This window comes from Dendrobium catenatum, unplaced genomic scaffold (genome assembly GCF_001605985.2).
Source record: "Dendrobium catenatum unplaced genomic scaffold, ASM160598v2 fragScaff_scaffold_1369, whole genome shotgun sequence".
Classification (NCBI taxonomy): domain Eukaryota; kingdom Viridiplantae; phylum Streptophyta; class Magnoliopsida; order Asparagales; family Orchidaceae; genus Dendrobium; species Dendrobium catenatum.
Window position 1 is genome coordinate 664,264 of NW_021319831.1, and position 23,047 is coordinate 687,310.

A 23,047-nucleotide genomic window follows, 5' to 3' on the forward strand; every position below is an offset into this window, starting at 1 on the left:
CCTCCCATAGATATGAACGTCATTGTCAAATAACCAAGGGAGACCAAGGATAATTTGACCTACGTCCATGGTCAAAACGTCACACCAAATCTTCTCTTGATATCCCACAAACTCTATGGGAATGAGGCTTCAATCCTTAATTTCTATGGTAGTTGAGTTGATCCAAGAAACCTTATACGGATTTGGGTTAGGGATCATCTTAAGGTTGAGCTTGGAAACCATAGCTAAAGAGATGCATTGATACAACTTCCGCTATCGACAATAACTTTGTAGCTCTTTTCTCCAATCTTAATAAAGGTATGAAAAATGGAGGTTCTACGCTAATCATCACGTAGTTTAGGTTGGGACAACGCGCACCTAACAACTTGAAGGGTAACGGGTTCTTCCTCAGTAAAAGAGTCTTCTTCCTCGTCAACATGGTGAATCAAATCAGTTTCAGGTTCGTCCTCCTCTTCGTCCACTTCTTCAATTATGGTGACCTTGTAGGGACTAGAACATTGCGAAGCAATGTGTCCATACCCATGACACCTGTAACACTTGGTTCCTGAATTGAGCTTGGAAGTGTCTCGTTCGGGGGCCTTTCCTTTGAGGTCTGTGCGAGGTGGGGCCGAACTAGCAGTGGGTCGGCTTGCACTAGAACCTGAGGGTCGGTTTTGGGGTTGTCCAGAAAAACCTCTTGTGGGAAGGCTGGCTAGAAATTTCTTGGTCTCATTTGGGAATGGGTCTTAGACTCTTCAAGGTCAAGAACTAGGCTGCAGGCTGCCTCTAACGAGTCTACTCTAGCAAAAAGTTCAGTTCGCAGATCTTCCCTAAGGCCAGCTCTAAACATGGACATGATTTGAGTTGGGGTGGCCGACTCCTCGCCATTGCAACGAAGGCCGAGATGTAGTCTCTAACGGGCTTGCTCCCCTGGGTCAGTCTATTCCATTTATCAAGGAGCTTAGGGTAGTATGAAGGAGGGAGGTATTTTCTCTTAAGTTCTTGCTTCATCGTTCTCCAATCAGTAATAGGATGTTTGCCTCGAGCCTCGCGCATATTCTCTAAGTTGGTCCAATATAAGTTGGCTTGACCCGTGAGTTTCATCTCTGCAAATCTAACCTTCCTAGCCTCCGAGATGTTATACCACTTGAAATAACTATCCATGGATTTAAACCAATCCAAGAAAACTTGAGGGTCAAGGGTTCCATCGTACATTGGGGCATCAATCCTAATATTTTTCAACAACTGGGCATCGTTGTCTCTCCAAGGGTTCTCGTCTCCTACAGGGTCTTGATGGGGCCTCGGGTTATGGCGGTATTGGTCTCTAGGGTGGCCATGATCTGCTCTGTTATCCTCGCCATAAGGTGAGTGAGGTCGTGAAGGTGTATAGATCGCGGGATTCCCAATACGCTCTATGTTATCTAAACGATCACTGGTTAATCTCCTGAAATCTGCTAAGTCCGTCTGAGTGTTACGAATTTGCTGCGTAACAGTTCCCAATTGGCCCAAACTGAGATCTAGTGTTGCTTGGAGGTGCTCCGAATCCATGGGTGAAGGTTAGGGGTTGCTAAGGGAAGTGTCGGGGTGGTGGACAGCACCTAAACACTAAAGTAGAAAGCTCCTAAGGCTCCTATATGCTGCTGGAATGCTATGGACAGCAACCTAACACAATGACTCAAGTGGGCTAAGTGTTTGGGACCAGTTTAGAAGGTTGGACAGCAAGTTATTAAGGGTTTAGGGTCACCTAAATGTCTCTAAATAGTGCAGGAAAAGTGCTGGACGGCAAAGTTTTCAAGTGTAGCAAGTGACCTAAACACTTAGGTGAGTTGGAAAGGCTAAGACAACACTTAGGTAATGAACTAAGCTTGCTTAAGATGATAAAACATGCAGAAAATTTTCAGGAAAGCAAAGTAAAACAGCAAATTTTGATTAAATAAGCAACGGTACGCATGCAAATGAGCTATACGAAATGGTGACTAACTTCCTAGGAACTTCTAGCACAAGCAAAGCATGCTAGCCATGCTTTGATACCAAGATGATGTGAAACCAGGAATTGAATTTTAGAAAATTAATAAAATTTGTTAAAATAATGACAATACAATATTACAATCTTAATGATTCTCACAATTGAAGCTTCCAAGAGATCTTAGATTTCAACTACCCTTAGGCAAGTTATTACCGCTAAATTAGCAAGATCTATAAAATAACGACAGCAATAAATAGTAAGGCAAATGAAAAGCCAACGAGAATCCGGCGGTTAACAAAGCGATTGTCTCACCTTGAGGCTACGCTCATTTGTCTACTTCTAGGGTTGGCGGGAGAAGAACCACACAAGAGATGAAACCACTCCGAGGGCGACGGTGCCGGAGATCCGTAGTGAAGGAGAGGAAGGCGTAGGATGTGGAGGTGGCGCGGAAAGTCGTCCGTCGATGGTCCACTCGTAGTCCGGACGTTGTCTATCAATGACTTGGATGAGGGTCGGGAGGATCTGATCCAAGTAATCTCCCACGGTGTCTTCGTCGGATTCAAATCCCGCGTCAAAGAACGGCGATTGTAGTACGTTGAGGTTACCTTGGGCATCGAACACAAGCCCCCATTCTAGCTCGGGATCCGCCACGCGACATGGAGGTGAAGATGGGTGGTCGCCACAAGATGCTCTCCGAGGGGAAAGATGGAGAGGTCGGCGGGTTGCAGATGGGAGGGGGAGGCCGGTGGTAGAGCTAGGGTGAGAGGATGGGTTAAGCTTTAGAAAACTGAAATTGATTTCAGTTTTATGAATTTAGGAGGGAAATTTTTGGGAATTAAATTTTGAAAACCCGAATTAAGGAGAGGAGTTATGGCTCAATCAATGGGGAGAGCCAAGATGGACCGGCGGTGGAGAGAGGGAGGGGAGAGGGAAGTAAAAACTGAAATAAGTTTCAGTTTTTGTGTGATTGGGGAGGGAAAATTTGAAATCAATTTTGATTTCAGCTTAAGGAAAGGAGTTAATTGACTCCTTAATGGGGGGACCACAAGGGGAGGGGGGGGAGGGGGGCATAGCTAGAGAGAGGGATTTGGGGAGAGAGGGATTTGGGTTTCCACATTTAAGTTGATGAGGTGGAAAAGGAGTTTAAAAAACTCCAAATTAGATTGATTTTAAATTGGATTCAATCATGTGAACTTTCCTAATTTGGAATTCCATATTAGGAAATAATTCAAAATTTGAATTCCAACTTTCAAATTTGAAATTGGTGGAGCGAGGGAATTGGCCGGATGAGGGAAGGGCGTCGGTGAGGTGGTCGGCCAGGGTTGTTAGGGTGGCTGGCGGCGGGAAACCCAAGGGTGGCCGGCGGCTAGGGGTTAGGGTGAATTTAGGTTGGGTTTCTTGTGGTGGGGAAGAGGTAGGTTGAAGAATGAAAATACTAGAATAGTAATTACCTAGAGAACTCACTAAGAGATCTCAAACGAAAAACTCACCAAGAGATCTTCAAGCACTCACAAAGAGAACATAAAGTAGAAAATTTCATTCATCCTATAATCCATACAATACAATGATCAAGCCCTTATATAGGCTCATCGAAAATATAGAAAATAAAAGACGACATTGCCCTTGGGCTACAACAAACACTAATTCCCTCATAGGGGTACAAATGGAAAAACAAGAAATAAAAATGACATGAATAAAATAAAGCATCAAAAATAAAGCTGCTGAATCTTGGCCATCGCTCGACGACCCCTCTGGTGGTACGTATGTCGGAATCTCCTACGGATGTCCTAATCATGATCTTTTCTTCTTGAGCCATAAAAGAAAAAAAAAAACATATGGTTTAAATAATGTTGAACCGGACACCAATAAACCCTTGAACCTAGTGCCTATCCTTGAGGCATTGTATTTGGCTTTCTTCCTCTTCAATGCTAAACCTTCATGTGCATATTGTTGTCTTTAAGTTGTTCTTCCAAAAGTTTAGTCCAATCTTTATATTGTTCCTGCATTATGTTTGTATCTAGTTGAATATGTTGTTGCTTGACAATAACCCTCCTAATCTTGAAACTGATCTCATGAAACAAACTACTGCCGATGTGGCTCCTATCTTTCGGACTGATGTAGAGGAACCAGCCACACCCATTGCCAATAGCCAAATGTATACTGACAATCCAACGATTGAAATCCGCATGAATGCATGCTTGCCACTAAAGTTGTGCGGCCATTCCAGTGACTCTTTACATTAGGCGGCCAATCTATATCTGTTAAGCAAAGACCATGATCAGGTGCCATTCGTGTCATTGTTGAAGGGTGATAGGCACGTGTTGCATGATTTTATTAATTTTTATTAAGGAAAATGTTATTTCTAGAAGAATAGTAGGGTTAGATCAGGAAATTTAAGTTGTCAAATCACTACATAGGAACTTTTTTTTTTTTAACATCAATCTATTGCTGATGGTTATCTCTAGAGGCATCCTACGCTTATCCCTTCTCCAAACAGCCACCGTAACCACCATTGGAGCAGAAATAAAAATTGTATTTATCTATGGTTAAACTCATGTATATTAATAATTTATATCCAAAAAAACTATTGTACCCTTGATTTATAAATACATAATAATTAATATGTATTATCGCATTAATAAAAAAAATTGTGAAGTCACGCACCTGAGATACCAAATTAGAGGAACATGGAAGTTAATGATAATGAGCTGTTTGGTAAAATCTTTTTTGCTGATTAATGATGTGCATCCTTCTTGTGCTTCTCATGATGAAACAATATGTTCGAGTATAGTTTGTAATCTGCTACGTAGAAGGCTAGTTAAGTTACTTTTTTTATTTGAGTTTTGATTTTGAAAAATCTTTTTCAATGAAGGGATGAAGTTACATGCTGGTACCCTTGTTCAGAGTTTGCGGATTCAGTAGCGGAACTTTGTAACTGAATACTCCTTTTTATTATTCCAGTAACTAGAGTTATTAGTTTGTTCATTAGTTGGAGAGAGAGTTTCTTTGTATGAATTACTTGTAATGGCCCTTGAACTGGATATCAGAGCCCAGTTCTTTGTTTTCTTTATTTAAAAGTCATGGAGTTGAGTTCATTGTTTTCAAGGTGCCTTCAATACAATTCGATAGGTTGTTTGGGGCGCTCCAGATCCAGTTCTTTTTAAATTTCTCTAGAAGTCTTTTAACTTATCCGTCATTTCGTTGCTTAAAATTGGAAACCTGTTTAAAAAATGATAAAATTTGTTAAGTTCATCATTTGGTTGAATGTACTTAGACACAAATATTCATTTCAAACTCAAAATCTCTCCTTAAAACGCTCTCTGAAGTTGTGATTTTATTTGTCCAACTTATAATTTGTGAAAACTAAATGATTTCTATATTTTATTTCTTATTTGCTAGCAACCCAATAATCCAGAACAATCCACCTTAATATTGTGTGATCTGGAAGTCCTCTATCCAATACTCGGGGCTCGATGCATAAATCAAGCAAGCAAGACCTGTAACTGAATAACGGCTAGATAATTTCCTCAGGATTCCATGTGGGGAGCACGATCATGTTACCATTTTACAAATGATTAGTTCTACTTTCTTGAGTGTTGTTGTGAACAGCAAGTATTATCTCTTGTTATACTTCATGAATTAATTGCATTAGCATATTAATTTTTTGGTTTCTCTCAGGTTGCCAAAACTGCTGGCATTGCGCAGGATTATGGTCTTCGCAAAAGAGTTGAAGCTGTAGGTAATGTTCGTAACCTGACAAAGCTTGACATGAAGCTAAATGACACATTGCCAAATATAGATGTCGACCCAGAGTCATACAGAGTAACAGCTGATGGTGAGATTCTCCAATGCGAACCAGCATCAAAGGTTCCCTTGTCCAGGAATTACTTCCTCTTTTAACTACTAAAACTCATAATGAAGTGATTAATGTTGGATTGGAAAAAAATCTGCAATCTGAGCAGATGCAAGTCTAGTATAAGTTAGCAAAGTTGGCTCGTGAGCCGGCTCGAATTTAACTTCTTAACAAGCTCGTGAGTCGAGCTTATCAAGTTTCAAGTTCGAGTTCAAGCCTAACATTGTGCTTGTATTGTAAACATATTTATTTTCATTGGTACTACGGATGAAAGAGACTAAAGATAAGCACATGGGCAATCTCATCATTATTTGAGAATCCTTTTAGCTATAATATGAACTTTTTTTCCGGATGTAAAATTTCAGATATTATTTTCAATTAGTTTGTAATGGTGTGATGTTGTACTTAATTACATTTGTCTGGCTTTTGTTTTTAAATTTGATATTGAATCACTTCATTAAAGAAGGCAATTATGCATTGGTATATTGAGAAGTGAAGTGATTTTTTGTGTCAACTTTTTTGTTTTCATCTATAAGAAATGATAACCATTATTTGTGTAATCACTTTGGTGTCAGAGTTGAGCAGCACTTATATGCCATCCGAATTTGAAATTGAATCTGAATGAATGAGGATAAGGTTATAATATAGACATTGACAGTCTGTATGTGCTAAAAATAAAGGCCTAGTCAAATAAATGTTGCAAATAAATGTCTAATAATCATATTCTCATGAATCTCTATGATAGGATTTGGATTCTTGTAAATGATGTCATATCCAAATTTAAATTTTAATTTAAAGTAAAAAAATCGAACTCATTATTTGAGCCAAGATCAAGTTTGTCATTGCATCAACTAGAAGCTTATTCTCTCTTTGCAACATCTCTTAATTTTATTTTTTTCTCTCTCTTGAAGGTCTTACACTCTCCCTTTTTCCTTAAATGCCTCTCTTTCTCATTGATGCAATTCTCTTAGAATACTCTTTGTAGAATCTTCACCCTCTTGGGTTATTATTGATCTTACAAAGAAAATATAGAGTTTTTCATATAGGAGGTTTATGGTTGAGGGGGAGAGATTTTCTTTTAATAATTATTTATATCTATTGAGAAATTAACTCTTAATAGGACAATGGAGTAAAAGGAATCATGTAGTGATAATTTAACTTTTAATTTGATCGAATGGAAAAAAAAGATTCATGTTCTGAGAATTTAATTCTTAATATGATACAAGGGAGAAAAATGATTCATATAGTGCTAATTTAATGCTTAATATGACATAAAGAAGAAAAAAATTAATGTGGTGAGAATTTAGTTCTTATAAAAACATAAAGACTCATGTTATGATAATTTAATTTTGTTGCCTTACTTTTGTTAGCCTTGAGCTCGACCATTGCGTATGCAACTTGGTTGGCCTCATTGAAATAGACCATACATATGTATTATCTAGGTAGTGTTATTATGTTATTAGTTTGCACATGCATCTACTAAAATGAACCTCCACTTTGATGTTAAAAAAAAACTCTCATATTTCCATTTGGATTTCCTTCCGAAATATTAAGGTTCAATTGAGTAATCACCATATTCTTTATTCCTTAAGACAAGATTTGGTAAACCTTTGAAAGTTGTTGTTCATGCTTCACATTTCTAGGGTAATGTGAAAGTGACGCTACTTAAATACTTTGAAAAGAGAAGTTTCAACTAGTCATAAAATAATGGCTACTAGAAAATTGCACTATTTAAGAATTACGTCTTTTATTATAACTAATGAGTAAATAATATATAAAACATAAAATGCACAATATATGAAGTGAAATCAAAATATCCTAATAATAAGACAACATGAATATAATAATATACGAGTCTGTCGGGGATCCAAGGGGGCACTGCCCCCTGACGGGGTTTGACCTGTATAAGTCATTCCCAAAGACCACTTTTTGAATTGGCTAATTTTTTTAGTTAAAAAATTTAGAAAAAAACATCTGTGATTAAAGCATCCCTCATGTAAATGTCACGCATTTTATTATGAAATTGGATTAGCATATTTATCTGTGGTGAACTATTCATTATTTCCTTAAAAACCACTTCTTGTGTGGTGCATTGACTGGTATGTGCACCCCTTGGCACGTATAATTTTTGTATGTTATTTGGGAAATATTCATTTTTTCCTCAAAAACTACTTCCTGCTGTGCTGCATTCACTGGTATGTGCATTATGTGCATCCTTGGCACATATAATTGTTGTATGTTATGTTCTGTTGAGCTGTTATTTTGTTGGATTCTCTATGCCCCTGTTTAAGCAAGAGTGATGGAACAATGGAGGAAGGGACTAGAGCATTTTGATATTATGTTAAAATTATAATAAATATATTTTGATAAATTTATAAATTTATTATCAAAATTTTAACAAATATATGATATTATATCTTTTTAATTATTTAATATAATAAGAAATATAGTGATAATATTATATTAAATATTGTATCAAATATTATATTAAAAAACAATTTTATTATTATTATTTTGTATCATTATTAAATTTAAAAATTTTAAAAAAACTATGTTTAATATTACACCTATCTACGTGTGATTCGAACTTGGGCCGCATAATTTAATAACTAAAATCTTACCATTTGATCACAGGCGGGTAACTATTAGGATATTAATAAATTTTATATTTATAAAAAATGCTAAAATGTTTGACATTTTTTTGGAAAATGCCAGAATATTTATTCAGAGAACCGTATGCTAGTGAACTCTAGAAATATAATAATTCAGATTCACGCCATTTAATAAATAATCGTTAATATTTAAAACCAGATTAGTTATGTGACGATACAAATTTGGTGCACTCACACTATGTTGGTTATTTTTTGTAGAGTCGAGTCACACTCACTTGTTAAATTTGAAGTGGTTGTCTGTGCAATATGCATCCACCTCCCAACAGTAATCTGGCCAAACTAGCTCATCAAAGTCTGTAAGTCAAAATCAAAGTCTTCCATGAAGAAAGAAAAGATGAATTTAAAAAAAAAACAAAATTGAATAAGCCTATGGAGAAGAGAACTATAACTCAAAAGGTCATTAATAATTTTGGTGAATATTACCAGACTGCCAAGAGGCCTACTAAGCTCAGTGATTTCATGACGGAGCTCAAAATATATGAAAAGAAAGAAAAAGTTGAAGACGAATCCCTTTCTACAGAGACATGTTGAGTCATCTCGGCGACATCAAAGATATCAGAAAAGGAGAAATAAGATGAATAAGTGGCTCCTGAGTTCTATCTGATAGTGTCATCAATGGAATACAGTTTAGAAGAGGGTCCATGTTTTCCAAGTGATGAAGATTTAGATCCAAGCATAGGGTCGCAAATGGAGCAGGTGAAACTGGGGGACGATTCTGAGTCTATAGGTGAATCTCCATAATCAATAATGACTGACTCTGAGGAGAATATTTCATTAAATAAGTCTGAATCAGATGTAGTGGCCCATGGTAGTTGAAAAGTGGCAATGTACTACCACCTCCACCAAAGAAGGGGGTTCCTAATAAAGATAAGGGAAAAGCGATAATTATCAATAAAGAAATTATCCCCGAAGACTCCAATAAGAAAGAAGCTTCAGCTAAATGGATAGATTACAATATCCTTATCCCACTTGAGGAAGTTCCCAGCACAACTCAGCATATACGACGCCCTTGTGATGTCTAAAGATCTCGGGAGACTTTAATTAAAGCTCTCAAGAACCCTGAAAGATATGAGGCATATTTTGCTGAGTGAAACATGACTGAAGTCTTGTAGACTCGAAATGAGCCGATCATTACTTTGGCTGAGGATGATCTGATGCTGAGAATGGCAGATCACAACCGCCTTCTGTATGATAAGGCAGAGAATGACGATATGATGATCAGTTGGATTTTGATTGATCCTGGGTCATCCATAAATCTCATGAGCCTGAAAGCATTGAAATCATTGTGCCTCGATGTGGAATATCTTGGGCAAGATAAGTTGATGGTACACTGCTTGGATCATTTATGCTCCCTCTTCTATTTGGGGAACTTTATACAAAAGCTAAATTCCATGTAATTGATACGGACACTTCATTCAAGGCACTACTAGGTTTCCCATGGATGCATGAATATGATGTTGACCCGTCAACATTACACCAATGCATAAAGTATCTTAGGAATGGTGAAGAATTTAGTATCTCTGGAGATATCCAACCCTTTGCAGTCCCTGAAGTAATGATTTATGAAGATGCCAGGTACTTCATGCCAAAGAAGTAAAAAACCTTCGAGTTTCTTGAGGCTAAGGCGTCAAATTTGAAGGCTACAAAGCAGCCCGAATAGAAAGGTGAGAAGAAGCAGGTGGGGAGAAAGAAAGTAACACATACTCTTCCTAAAACATCAAGCATTCCTAAAGAGATGAAACATGTACCTCATCTAGGGAGTGGCATAGATGAAAATGATGTCACTCTAACAAAATCTCGAGTATGCCAGTCTACATCCAAATGGAGTAAGAAAGTTGAATATGCAAATGATGATTATAACTATGACTTTATCTACATAAACACAGTGCAGGGTGTGTTCTCTAGAAGAATAGATAGCCTGTCGATCTCAGATAGCATACTCGTAGTGACATGTATTCCCCTATAATACTTCAAAGAAATCATTTCATGTTAGGTGCATAAGATTGAAGAACTCACCACTTTTTATCTGTCTCCTCTTAAAAAGGGGACTACGCTAGGGAACAAACTATATTTTGCGGGAAAGCATGAAGAAGTGAATTGTGACTAGTGTTGCATGCTCCTCGATTTCAAAGAGTTACTTCCTACGAGGCTACTTAGATTTAATACCAAAGATATTTAGAGAATGGTATGAAAGCAAATCAATATTCCTATCACCAAACGACAACTTCGTATAAGCATGGGCTTATGGTATGGAAGGAATCTGCATCCACTACGTTAGATAGATATAGCTACATATAAGGGTATTAGATTGATCAAGCGAAAATTCCTCCGAAAAGAGACTTGTCGAGCCATCACATACAATGAGATTGGATCCGATGACGTTGACGCTGAGGAGACGTATGATGTTGATAATTAAGATGATCAGCCCGTAGAGGCCAAGCCTGCACCATAAGAGCATGAAGTTGGTGGACAGACAGCCACTATGGACGAGCTAAAAAAAGTCAACTTGAGAAGTGAGGAAGTCCCTCGCCCAACCTTCATTAGTTCTCTTCTACTCGATGAGCAAATCGAAGAAATAAAAGAAATTTTCTGTGAATTCAGATACCATTTTGCGTGGACATATACTGAGATGCCCAGCTTATCCTTTGATGTAGCAGTTCATAGATTAACCATTAAACCAGATGCAACACCCATCAAATATGCTCCAAGGAGAATGAGACTAGAGATTAAAAAATAAGTTATTATAGAGACAAAGAAGCTCATAGATATAGGCTATATTTGTGAGAAAAAAATGCTGATTGGATCGTCAATATTTTTCCCGTCAAAAAAAGGAATGGACATATTAATATTTGCATCGACTTCAGGGACCTCAATAAGGCATGTCCGAAAGATGACTTTCCGCTTCCAGTATCAGAACTTCTAGTTGACAACACATCTAACTATGGTATGTTCTCTATCATGGACAGATCGTCGATCTATAACCAAATCAAAATGGCACCTGAAGATGAAAAATATATATTATTTAGAGCACCTATAGACATATTTTGCTACACGGTCATGCCCTTTGGTCTGAAGAATGCTAGTGCCACATATCAATGGGAGATGACTCATATATTTGATTATTTAATTCATTAAAAGGTTGAATACTATGTAGATGACTTGGTCTTTAAGAGCATGGGCCGAAAAGATCACATATATGACTTGAGAATTGTGTTCGAGAGGACTAGAAATATGATCTGAAGATGAACCCTCTCTAGTATGCATTTGGGGCATCCTCAAGAAAATTATTGGGGTACATCATTTGCTATCGAGGAATTGAAGTCGACTCCAACAAGATCAAGGCAATCATGGAGATGCCATCTCCAAAGAACTTGTGACAACTTTGCTCCTTACAGGGAAATTGGCCTTCATTCGACGGTTCATATCGAATCTATCAAGTAGGTGCCAGCCATTTTCAAAGCTGATAAAAAAAGATGTACTCTTTAAATTGGATAATGAGTGCCAATAAGCATTTGATAGTATCAAAAGATGTTAAATCCGTCCATTCTTGCGGCGCTAATTTTGGGGAAGCCTCTTATGTTGTACACGGTAGTTCTAGATGAGTCTCTCGGAGCATTATTGGCTCAGCTTAATGAATAAGATAAGTGAAAGACACTCTACTACGTCAGTCGGAGATTGATTGGAGCGGAAATATGCTACTTTTCAATTGAGAAGCATTGCTTGGCCCTAATTTTTATAGTTCAGAAACTCTGCCATGATATGTTATCTCATAAAATCACCTTGATATAAAAGATCAATCCACTAAAATTTTTTATGACAAGACCAATATTGACAGGTCATTTAGCCATGTGAGCAGTGTTACTCCTCTAATTTGATATCACATATGTTCCGCAAAAGCAAATGAAAGGACGGGTGCTGGCAGATTTCCTCGCTGCACATCCTATCCTTGAGGATTCACCACTCAACGATGATCTACCTGACAAGTAGATCATGAATGTCAAAGAGGAAGAGATGCTACGAGTATGGAAAATGTACTTTGATGGAGCATCGCTAATTAAGCGTGTCCAGCCTCTAAATATGGTAAATGCTCAAGCCAGAATTGGACTCATTTTTCTATCACCTGAGGGAGGCGTAATGAGATTCTCATTAATCTTAACTGAACCTCGAACCATCAATTAGGTAGAATATGAAGCTTTAATAGTAAGACTGGATATTGCAATCGATGTTAGAATCTGGAATCTCCAAATCTTTGATGATTCTTAACTTGTTATAAATCAAGTACTAGGAGCTTACAAAATCACGATGTTTGAGTTGGATTATTATCATCAGCAAGTTTTTAAACTCATGAAGCGACTTCTAATTGTCAAATTAGCTCAAGTTCCCTTAGGTTAAAATAGCAAAGCTTATTGCCTGGCCAAATTAACTAAAGAAATGACAAATATAGATGATGAATAACCTATAATAATTATGGTGCACAATCATCGGGTCTTAGACTCAATACTATTATAACTCCCATAGGAAGAGAGAATTCCAAGCTCAAGCTAGCAAGATACAACTCCGGTTGATCCTCAACCTCCCCAATCAGTTGATCTTGAAGATCAGCCTGAAGAACAACAAGCTCTTAAGAAAAGATGCAAGGCTAGTCAAGCTTCAGAATTATGATGACATTGCCTAGATGTTGAAGAAGAATATGACTAAAGGTAGCCTTTCATTGATTACTTCAAAGAAAGTAATCTACCAACAGACAAGTCATTAGCTGCTCAAATCAAAAAGAGACCATTATGATACATGTTTGTTAATAACACGTATCGGTGTGCTTTCAATCAAATGTGGCTAAGGTGCCTAAGGACCTGAGAAGCTGATATGGTGGTGGTAGAAGTTCATGAAGGACTTTGTGTAGCACACCAATCAGGTCCCAAGATGGCTATCAAAATTAAAAGAATGGTCTACTATTGGCCAAGAATAGTAAAAGATTGTATTGACCATGATAAGAGGTGCCATGAGTGTCAGATTCACGGTGACGTTATGTTGAGTCTAGTAAATAGGTTGTTAAACCTAAGTTAATATCCCAAGGCTACCAAGAGGGGAGGTGAATTGGTAGTTTAAAAATTTTAAGCCCTCTTTTCAAATGAGTTAAACCGAAATGAAAATTTTCTTTTAAGTTTTTGTAGAAAGCATTTTTCAACCACAGAGTTTTTAAAGCTAAAAATAAAATGCGAAAAAGTAAAAACAGTAAAGTAAATGACACCAGATTTATAGTGGTTCGGTCTAAACCAGACTTACATCCACTCCCCAGAGGCACCCTCTGAGTATTGCACTAATACCAATAGGCAGATCATGAATGTCAAAGAGGAAGAGATGCTACGAGTATGAGAAATATACTTTGATGGAGCATCGCCAATTAAGCGTGTCCAACCTCTAAATATGGCAAATGCTTAAGCCAGAATTGGACTAATTTTTCTATCACCCGAGGGAGGCGTAATGAGATTCTCATTAATCTTAACTGAACCTCGAACCAACAATGAGGTAGAATATGAAGCTTTAATAGTAAGACTGGATATTGCAATCGATGTTAGAATCTGGAATCTCCAAATCTTCGGTGAGTCTTAACTTGTTATTAATTAAGTACTAGGAGCTTACAAAATCACGATGTTTGAGTTGGATTATTATCATCAGCAAGTTTTTAAACTCATGAAGCAAATTCTAATTGTCAAATTAGCTCAAGTTCCCTTAGGTCAAAATAGCAAAGCTGATTGCCTGGCCAAATTAACTAAGGAAATGACAAATATAGATGATGAATAGCCTATAATAGTTATGGTGCACAATCATCGGGTCTTAGACTGAGTACTATTATAACTCCCATAGGAAGAGGGAATTCCAAGCTCAAGCCAGCAAGATACAACTCCGGTTGATCCTCGACCTCCCCAACCAGTTGATCTTGAAGATTAGCCTGAAGAACAACAAGCTCTTAAGAAAAGATGCAAGGCTAGTCAAGCTTCAAAATTATGATGACATTGCCTAGATGTTGAAGAAGAATATGACTGAAGGTAGCCTTTCATTAACTACTTCAAAGAAAGTAATCTACCAAAAGACAAGTCATTAGCTGCTCAAATCAATAAGAGACCATTATGATACATGTTTGTTAATAACACGTATCGGTGTGCTTTCAATCAAATGTGGCTAAGGTGCCTAGGGACCTGAGAAGCTGATATGGTGGTGGTAGAAGTTCATGAAGGACTTTATGTAGCACACCAATCAGGTCCCAAGATGGCTATCAAAATTAAAAGAATAGTCTACTATTGGCCAAGAATAGTAAAAGATTGTATTGACCATGATAAGAGGTTCCATGAGTGTCAGATTCATAGTGACGTTATACATCAACCCCCAAATCCACTGTACCCCACGATAGCATTCTAGCCATTTGAATGTTGGGCTACTGATGTAATAAGGCTAATAAATCCGTCATCATCAGCAGAACACCACTTTATTTTGGTAGTGACTTACTACTTCTCCAAGTGGGCAAAAGCGGTTCCATTCAAAGAAGTTACATTCAAGCACATGATCAACTTCTTCATGCATAACATCATCTACAGATTTGGTTTGCCATGCCGCATAATCTTGAACAATGATACATCTTTTAAAAGTACTAAAATTAATAAATTTATCGATCGACACAAGATCAACTGATGATATTCCTCCATATACTATCCAAGAATAAATGGCATGGCATAAGCCTTCAATAAGATATTGGTGAAATTTTTGAAGAAGATTCTCACCAAAAATAAAAGAGAGTGGCATATGAAGATGGCAGAAGGGTTGTGAGCATATCGTACAACTTACAAAATACCAACCAAAGCTACTCCTTACTCATTGGTGTTTGGAGTTGAGGTAGTGTTGCCACTACAAGTTGAACTCCTATCTCTTCAAGTTGCCATGCATAATGAGCTTACTAAAGAACAAAATGCTCGGTTGAGAATGGAGGAGCTTGATGCACTCAATGAAGTCAGGTTGCAAGCTCAACAGAACCTGGAGATTTATCGAGCAAGGATGATAATGTCCTTTGATCGGTTGTTGAGTCCTCGATCATTTCAAGAGGGGGAATTGATCCTTGTGTAGAGAAGGCCAATCATCCCACATAGAAAAATTGATGACAAATTTGTATCCAATTAAGGACCTTTCGATGTTGAAAAGCTGTACCAGGGAGGAGCTTATCAGTTGATCGATCTAAATGGTCAGAGGCCTATGCTGCCGATTATTGGCTGATACCTAAATAAATACTACGAATGAAATTGCCCAAGAACGTAGCTCTACGTCAGGTCAGAGGACGTAATAATTGTTCCTTCTTTTGTATCACTGATGACATGTGCTTTTCCTGATTCCTCCTTGAAGATCGCTCTAAATGATTCGTCATTGTAATAGAGCGATTCTTCATACTCTTGATAAGGATGAACCAAGTTATACTTCTTTTGCAAAACATAGGAAACTAAGTGTCCTAAAGCAATATTCCTTTTTCTTTTTTGTTATGCATGGCCAATTTCAGAAAACCCATAAAGGTAGTCAAGAATAAGTTAGGCTTCATCTATAGGTTTATTGCACATGATTAAGAAAGTCACCATGGAAAGAAGTGGGGTAATATTGACTCTATCACCAGCTTTTGGAATGATTGAAGTTCTAAAAACATGCTGGATGATGCGAGCATTACGGACAAGACCAGATACCCTAGCCACATGCTCAGTTAAACCATTTCCTCAAATCACCCTATTGATTTCATACCATTTATATGAATCATTGGTGATTAAGGTATGGGTTCTACTCCCCTCAATCCTTAAATGTAGAAATGCTCCTAAGTCGTGTTTAGTGATTTCAACTTTTTGTTTGAAAACAAAGGAGCGAATCACAGAGTGGTCAGAATTGAATGACATATTGGCTAGAAAATAGTGGAAGGTTTTTTGTTATAGAGGTGGACCAGAGTAAGGATAAATTGAAACTGAGTCGAAGCAAATAAATGCATTACCTTAAAGGTAATATCTTCTTGAATTAAAATTCAGGAAGGAGTGATTTTGGCAGAAGAAAATCTAGGAAAAGAATCCTCATTTACTTTGGATAGAAAGTTTTCGAACGAATTCCTATAAGGCTTCTTGACTAAGACCTTTTGACGCTTGCTCGAACTGGCCATTTGAAAGTGATCTAGAGTAAGAAATGAGTTGAAAGTGATGTTTAACATGTGACTATTGAGTTAAAAAGCTCGCCTATATATTGAAAATGACATGTTCGTACCAAACAAAAAAATTTTGTCCTGTACAAAAATTCTCGATCGTCCAGTACAAAAATATTTCGTATAGACGATCTAATATGACCAGAATGAAACGACTTTTTATAATCAATGCGACTTACGAAGCATCCTTTCGTACAGAATTTTGACCAGTTTGATCATACAAACAAACATGTGTTCGTCCTGGGATGATCATAACTTATATCGTTTTAATGACAGTTGAAACCTTCCCCTACATTGAACCGACATGTGTTCATCCAGACGAACCAAAGGTTCGTACATACGAAGTTCATATTAAAAAATGTCTTATCCATTCAACTGCTCCATTCATTCGTCCATTCGTTTGAAAAATATTTCATCCCGGACGATCGTCATGATCGTACAGACGAAGTACATTAAAACTGCACTTTAAACAGTTCAAAATCCCGCAGTTTGTCATTCTACATAAATCATCCCGTACGAAATGATTTCGTCCCGGATGATGATGACTTAAAAAAATTTTTGCACTCAAATAAAAACTATAATTCAAAAATAAAATAAAATAGATACCAAAAATAATAAAGAAGCACTGACTCTAAAAGAAAAAAATCACACAAACAAAATTATAAAACATATAAAAAAACATTTAATTAATAAACAAACATCAATGTTGCAAGAATATTTTTATTTAAGCATTTAGATCAATCACACCAAACCTTATTTTTAATGCACTGAAAATATCAAAGGCTAAAGGTTTTGTAAAAAATGTCTGCAAGTTGATTTTTAGTTGTAACATGAATGAGTTCAATTTCTCCCTTTGATATATGATCCCTTATGAAATGATGTCTTATGTCTATGTGTTTGGTTCTTGAATGTTGAATAGGATTTTCAGAAATGCAAATAGCACTAGTGTTATCACAATAAATTGGAATAGTGCCTATAGACAATCCTAAATCAATCAACTATTGTTTCAACCAAAGTACTTGTGCCAAACAACTTCCTAATGCAATGTATTCAGCTTCTGCAGTATATAGGGCTACTGAATTTTGTTTTCTACTGGACCAAGAGACTAAAGAATTTCTAATGAAATGACATATTCCATAAGTGCTTTTTCTATCCACCCTACATCCTGCAAAGTCAGAATCTGAATAACCAATTATTTCAAATGAAGAGCTAAACTTAGGATACCAAAATCCTAAGTTCTAAGTTCCTAACAGATATCTTAAAATCCTTTCACTGCTGTCAAATGTGATTCTTTTAGAACTAATTAAAATCTAGCACATAAGCGAACACTAAACATGATATCGGGCCGGCTAGCAGTCAAGTAAAGTAAAGATCCAATTATTCCTCTAAATTTCTTTTGATGAACAGATTTTCTCTTAGGGTCCTTATCCAACTGAACTGAGGTACTCATTGGTGTACTTACAGGTTGAGCATTGTCCATTTCATACTTTTTGAGGATGCCCTTAACATACTTTGATTGACTTAAAAATATTCCTTCCTCAATTTGCTTAATGCTAAAACCTAAAAAGTAACTTAAATCTCTCATTAGACTCATCTCAAATTCAGTACTCATTATTTTAGAAAAATCATCACAAAGATTTTTATTCGAAGATCTAAAAATGATATCATCTACATAAATTTGAATAATGAGTATATCCTTTCTACATTTCTTTAAAAAGAGAGTTGTATCCACATTTTCTTTTTCAAATGATCTTTCAAGTAGAAAGGTGCTCAACCTCTCATACAAGCCCTAGGTGCCTGTTTCAATCCATATAATACATTTTTCAACTTAAAAATATGATTTGGGTATTTAAAATTTTCAAAGCCTGGAGATTGTTCTACAAACACATCCTCTTGAATTACCCCATTTAAAAATGCACTTTTGACATCCATTTGATACAATTTAAATCCTCTAAAATAGGCAAAGGCTAGCAAAACTCTAATTGCCTCAAGTCTAGCTATAGGGGAAAAAGTTTCCTTAAAATCAATCCCTTCAATCTGATTATACCCATTTTCAACTAATCTAGCCTTATTTTTAATGACTACTCCTGAGTCATTCATTTTATTTTTGAATACCCACTTAGTTCCAACTAGACTTTAATCTTTTGGCCTTATAATTAATTCCCAAACTTTATTTCTTACAAATTAATTCAACTCTTCTTGCATGGCCAATATCCAAAATTCATCAGAAAGTGCTTGATTAATATTAATGGGTTCTATAATTGAAATGAAGGCTGAACGATTGACTTCCTTATTTAATCCACGCCTAGTCCTTACACCCTCACTTGTTCACCTATGATCAATTCCCTTGGGTGGTTTTTAGAAAATCTTAAATCTCTAGGCAAAGGGTTTCTATCTCTAAATTTTCTTCCACATTTTCTTCCAAATTTATTCTTTCAATCTTTTGGGAGTTATCCTCAATCTCATCATCTACAATATTTGGCTCTTCCAAATTTCATGATTCATCGAATACAACATGTGTGGTCTCCTCTATTCTCAAAGTTCTTTTATTGAATACTCTAAAAGATTTTCCAACACTTGAGTACCCAACAAAAATTCCCTCATCTGATTTTGAATCAAATTTTCCTAAGACAGATTTTCCATTGTTATGAATAAACGCCTTGCAACCAAAAACATGCAAATGAGACAAATTAGGTGTTCTTCCTTTAGTAACTCATAGGGTATTTTATTTAAACAAAATCTTACATTCACCCTATTCAAAACATAGCATGTAATGCTAATCGTCTCAACCCAAAAATATTTTGGAAGTGAGTATTCTGCCAACATTTCTCGGGCGGCTTCTACTAATGTTCTCTTTTTCCTTTCGACTACCCCATTCTCCTGAGGGGTTCTAGGTGCTGAAAAATTGTGATCAATTCCTTTCTCCTTAAAAAAATCCTCAAACTTTTCATTTTCAAATTCTCCTCCATGATTACTTTAAATTGATATAATTTCACAACCTAGTTTTCTTTGAATCCAAGTTGAAAAATTTCTAAATTCCTCAAATGATTCACTCTTATGAAAAAAAAATCTAACCCATGTAAATCTTGAGAAATCATCCACAATTACAAAACCGTATACCTTCCCTCCTAGACTCACAGTTCCAACTGGTTCAAAAAGATCCATATGCAAAATCTCCAATGGTTTATTTGTTCTAGATCCTTATTGGACTGAAAAGAGGACTTCACCAGTTTTCCTAATTGATATGCTTCACAAAGGTGGTCCTTAGTAAAGTCTAATTTTGGTATACCTCTCACTAAGTACTTTTGGGTAATCCTCCTAAGGTTTTTCATGCTAAAATGACAATGTCTCATATGCCAAAGTCATAACTCATCAAATACAGTTTTCAAACAAAAAGCAGTAGGAGTTTGAATGCAATTTAAATCTGACATATAAACATTGTTTACCCTTTTTTCATTAAAAACATCTTTACCATTTAGGCTTAATATGCAGCAAGTAGGAAAAAATTTTACACAGTAACCTTTATCGTATAGCTGACTTATACTTAATAAATTATGTTTTAAGCCTTCAACCAATAATACATTGTGTATAAAAAATTCTTTAAATTTCCAATCATACCTATCCCAACCACCTTCCTTGTGGTGTTATCTCCAAGTGTAACCTTGCGTCCACTCCTGGCTTCCAGCGTTATGAATTGAACAGTTTCTCCAATCATATTCTTTGAACATCCATTTTCCAGGTACCATATGCTATCACGAGATCTTGTGTGAGAGCGTCCCTGCAAAATTATCAAACATTAGACCTGGGAACCCAAACAAGTTTGGGTTCACCTTTTAGCAATTTATAATCAGATGCATATATGATATGTTTAGGTTTATGCATCTTAGGTTTCCACACCAAATTAATTTTTATCTTCAAAGTACATGTGTGAGCTATATGTCCAAACAATCCACAATTATTATATTTTACTTTAGGAAATGGATTCTTAAGTCTTCCAACATTCATTTGTCTTTTTAAGGATTGCATAAATTTAGGATACATAATAGGATTTGTAAAATCTTCAAGTTTAGGTGGTATCCTATTATCCTCGAGAGCTTTTATCGTTAGTTTGTAAAATGAATTCATATCTTCCAAAATTCGATTTGTATAATTGGTTCTATAAAGTTTGCTCTCAAATTCATCCTTAGAATTCTTAAAATTTTTCTCGAGTTCTGCATAGGATGATTTTAAATTCTCATGATTTTTATTCAAGTCATCAAATTCATCAAGTAATTTCATGTGATTGTTATCAATCAAAGCATGATCTTTCCTAAGGATTTCATGTTCCTTTTTAAGTTATTCAAATTCGACTTAGACTAACATGCATTTTCTTTATTTTTCTATATGCATCATGCATGTGTTCAGAAACTTTTAATAATTCATCATAAGTTAAGTCATATACCTATTCTTGATCTGAGTGATCAAGACTATCAGCCATTAAGTACAATACAAAGTCTATCACATATGTCCTTTCCACTTTTGCAAGTGAAAACTCACATGTAGTCTTCTAATTTTAAATCATAAAAGAAACTATTCAAGCATTTGGCGTTTGGTTGTGCTAAGTCACATTCTTCTACTGTCCAGTCTGCAAAAGGTGTTTCAACTCTAACTCCATCAACTGATCTAGTTAGTTTTGTATATCCTTCATGGACTAAGATCCACATACGATAATCAAGTGACTGTAAGAAATTAGGCATGCGTGTTTTCCAAATATCAAAAGGTATATTATCAAACAGTGGAGGTCTAGTAATAGAGTAACCCTCAAGTGTGTTTCAGTTTCCAAATGTAGCCATTTACATTAATCAAAAAGTAGTTTAAACTTATGATTTTGAAATAAGGCTCTGATACCACTTGTTGAGATTCGTTCACTATGAATTAGGTTGTTAAACCTAAGCTTATGTCCCAAGGCTATCCAAGAGGGAGGGTGAATTGGTATATTTTTTAAAAAATATCCCTCTTGAGTATATTCAACCTAAAATAAACTTTAATGAATTTTTAGAAAAAGATTTTCAACCACAATTTTTGGAAAAAAAATAAAACGCGAAAAATAAAAATCAATAAAAATAAAAGACACACGATTTATAATGGTTCGGTCTAAACCAGACCTACATCCACTCCCCGGAGGCACCCTCCGAGTATTGCACTAATACCAATAGTGTCTCTTCTTTTGCTCCCACAGCAAGGCGGAGAAGCCTTTACAAACACTCTTTTCATCACTACCCGGTGCGGCAGAGAACCGTCGTGCTTTTACACTTATCCCTAGTGTTGGCAGAGAATCGTCCGTCCTTTCAAACTCTCGTAGTGTGGGAAGAGAACCCTTCGTCCTTTCACACTCTCCTAGTATGGGCAGAAAACCCTTCGTCCTTTCACACTCTCCTAGTATGGGCAGAGGATCCTTCGTCCTCTCACACTCTCCTAGTGTGGGCAGAGAACTCGCAGCTGTTCACACTCTCCAAGTGTCGGCAAAGAACCGGATCTCCTTGACAGATCTTCTTACTAGAATTCTAGAAGGAAGAAAGGAAAGAGTGAAGTAATCCCAAATCACAAGTAGAGATTTTTACCTTTGAACACAAAGCAAAGTCTTCATGCTCCAGTAGTAGGAATCCTCCTTTGAATGCTCTCTCACACTCTCTCCTTGACTCTTCTTTCAATAGGCACGAATATCAAATGGAAAAAAAGATTGGGTGGCAGTCTAAATTGGACTATATATAGGAGAGACAAGAAAAACCATCCAAAAATGTAAATATTTCAAGTCAACACGAAATGAATCGTCCCGTAAGATCGTGTATTGTCCTGAACGATTTTACTTAAAGTGTCGGAAACGATCCTTATGTATATTGGTACGAACTATATTTGTACACGATCATCATCCCGTACGAACTAGGTTCGTCCGGTATGATCCGTTATACCATAGGTCGGTTCCCAAATAACTGTACAGACGTAACCAATTTTGGTAAGTCAGTTCACATCGTCCTGGGATGAACAGGACTTCGTCCGGACGAAATTTTTACAGAGAGCAACTCGTCCTGACACGATAATGAACTTCGTCTAAATGAAATTTTTACTTAGAAGAAATCGTCCTGGGATGATTTGAATTTCTTCTGGACGAAATTTTTACAGAGAAGAAATCGTCATGGCACGATTATAAATTTCGTCTGAATGAAATTTTTACAGAGCCTATTTCGTCCTGGAACGAAAATAATTTCGTCCGGGACGATCAGGACTTAGAAAAATTTCCTCTAACTCCTATTCATTCCATTGCTCTTTCAGGGAGAAAACTGACCTGATCGTCTCGTACAAACTATGTTCGTCCCGTACGATCA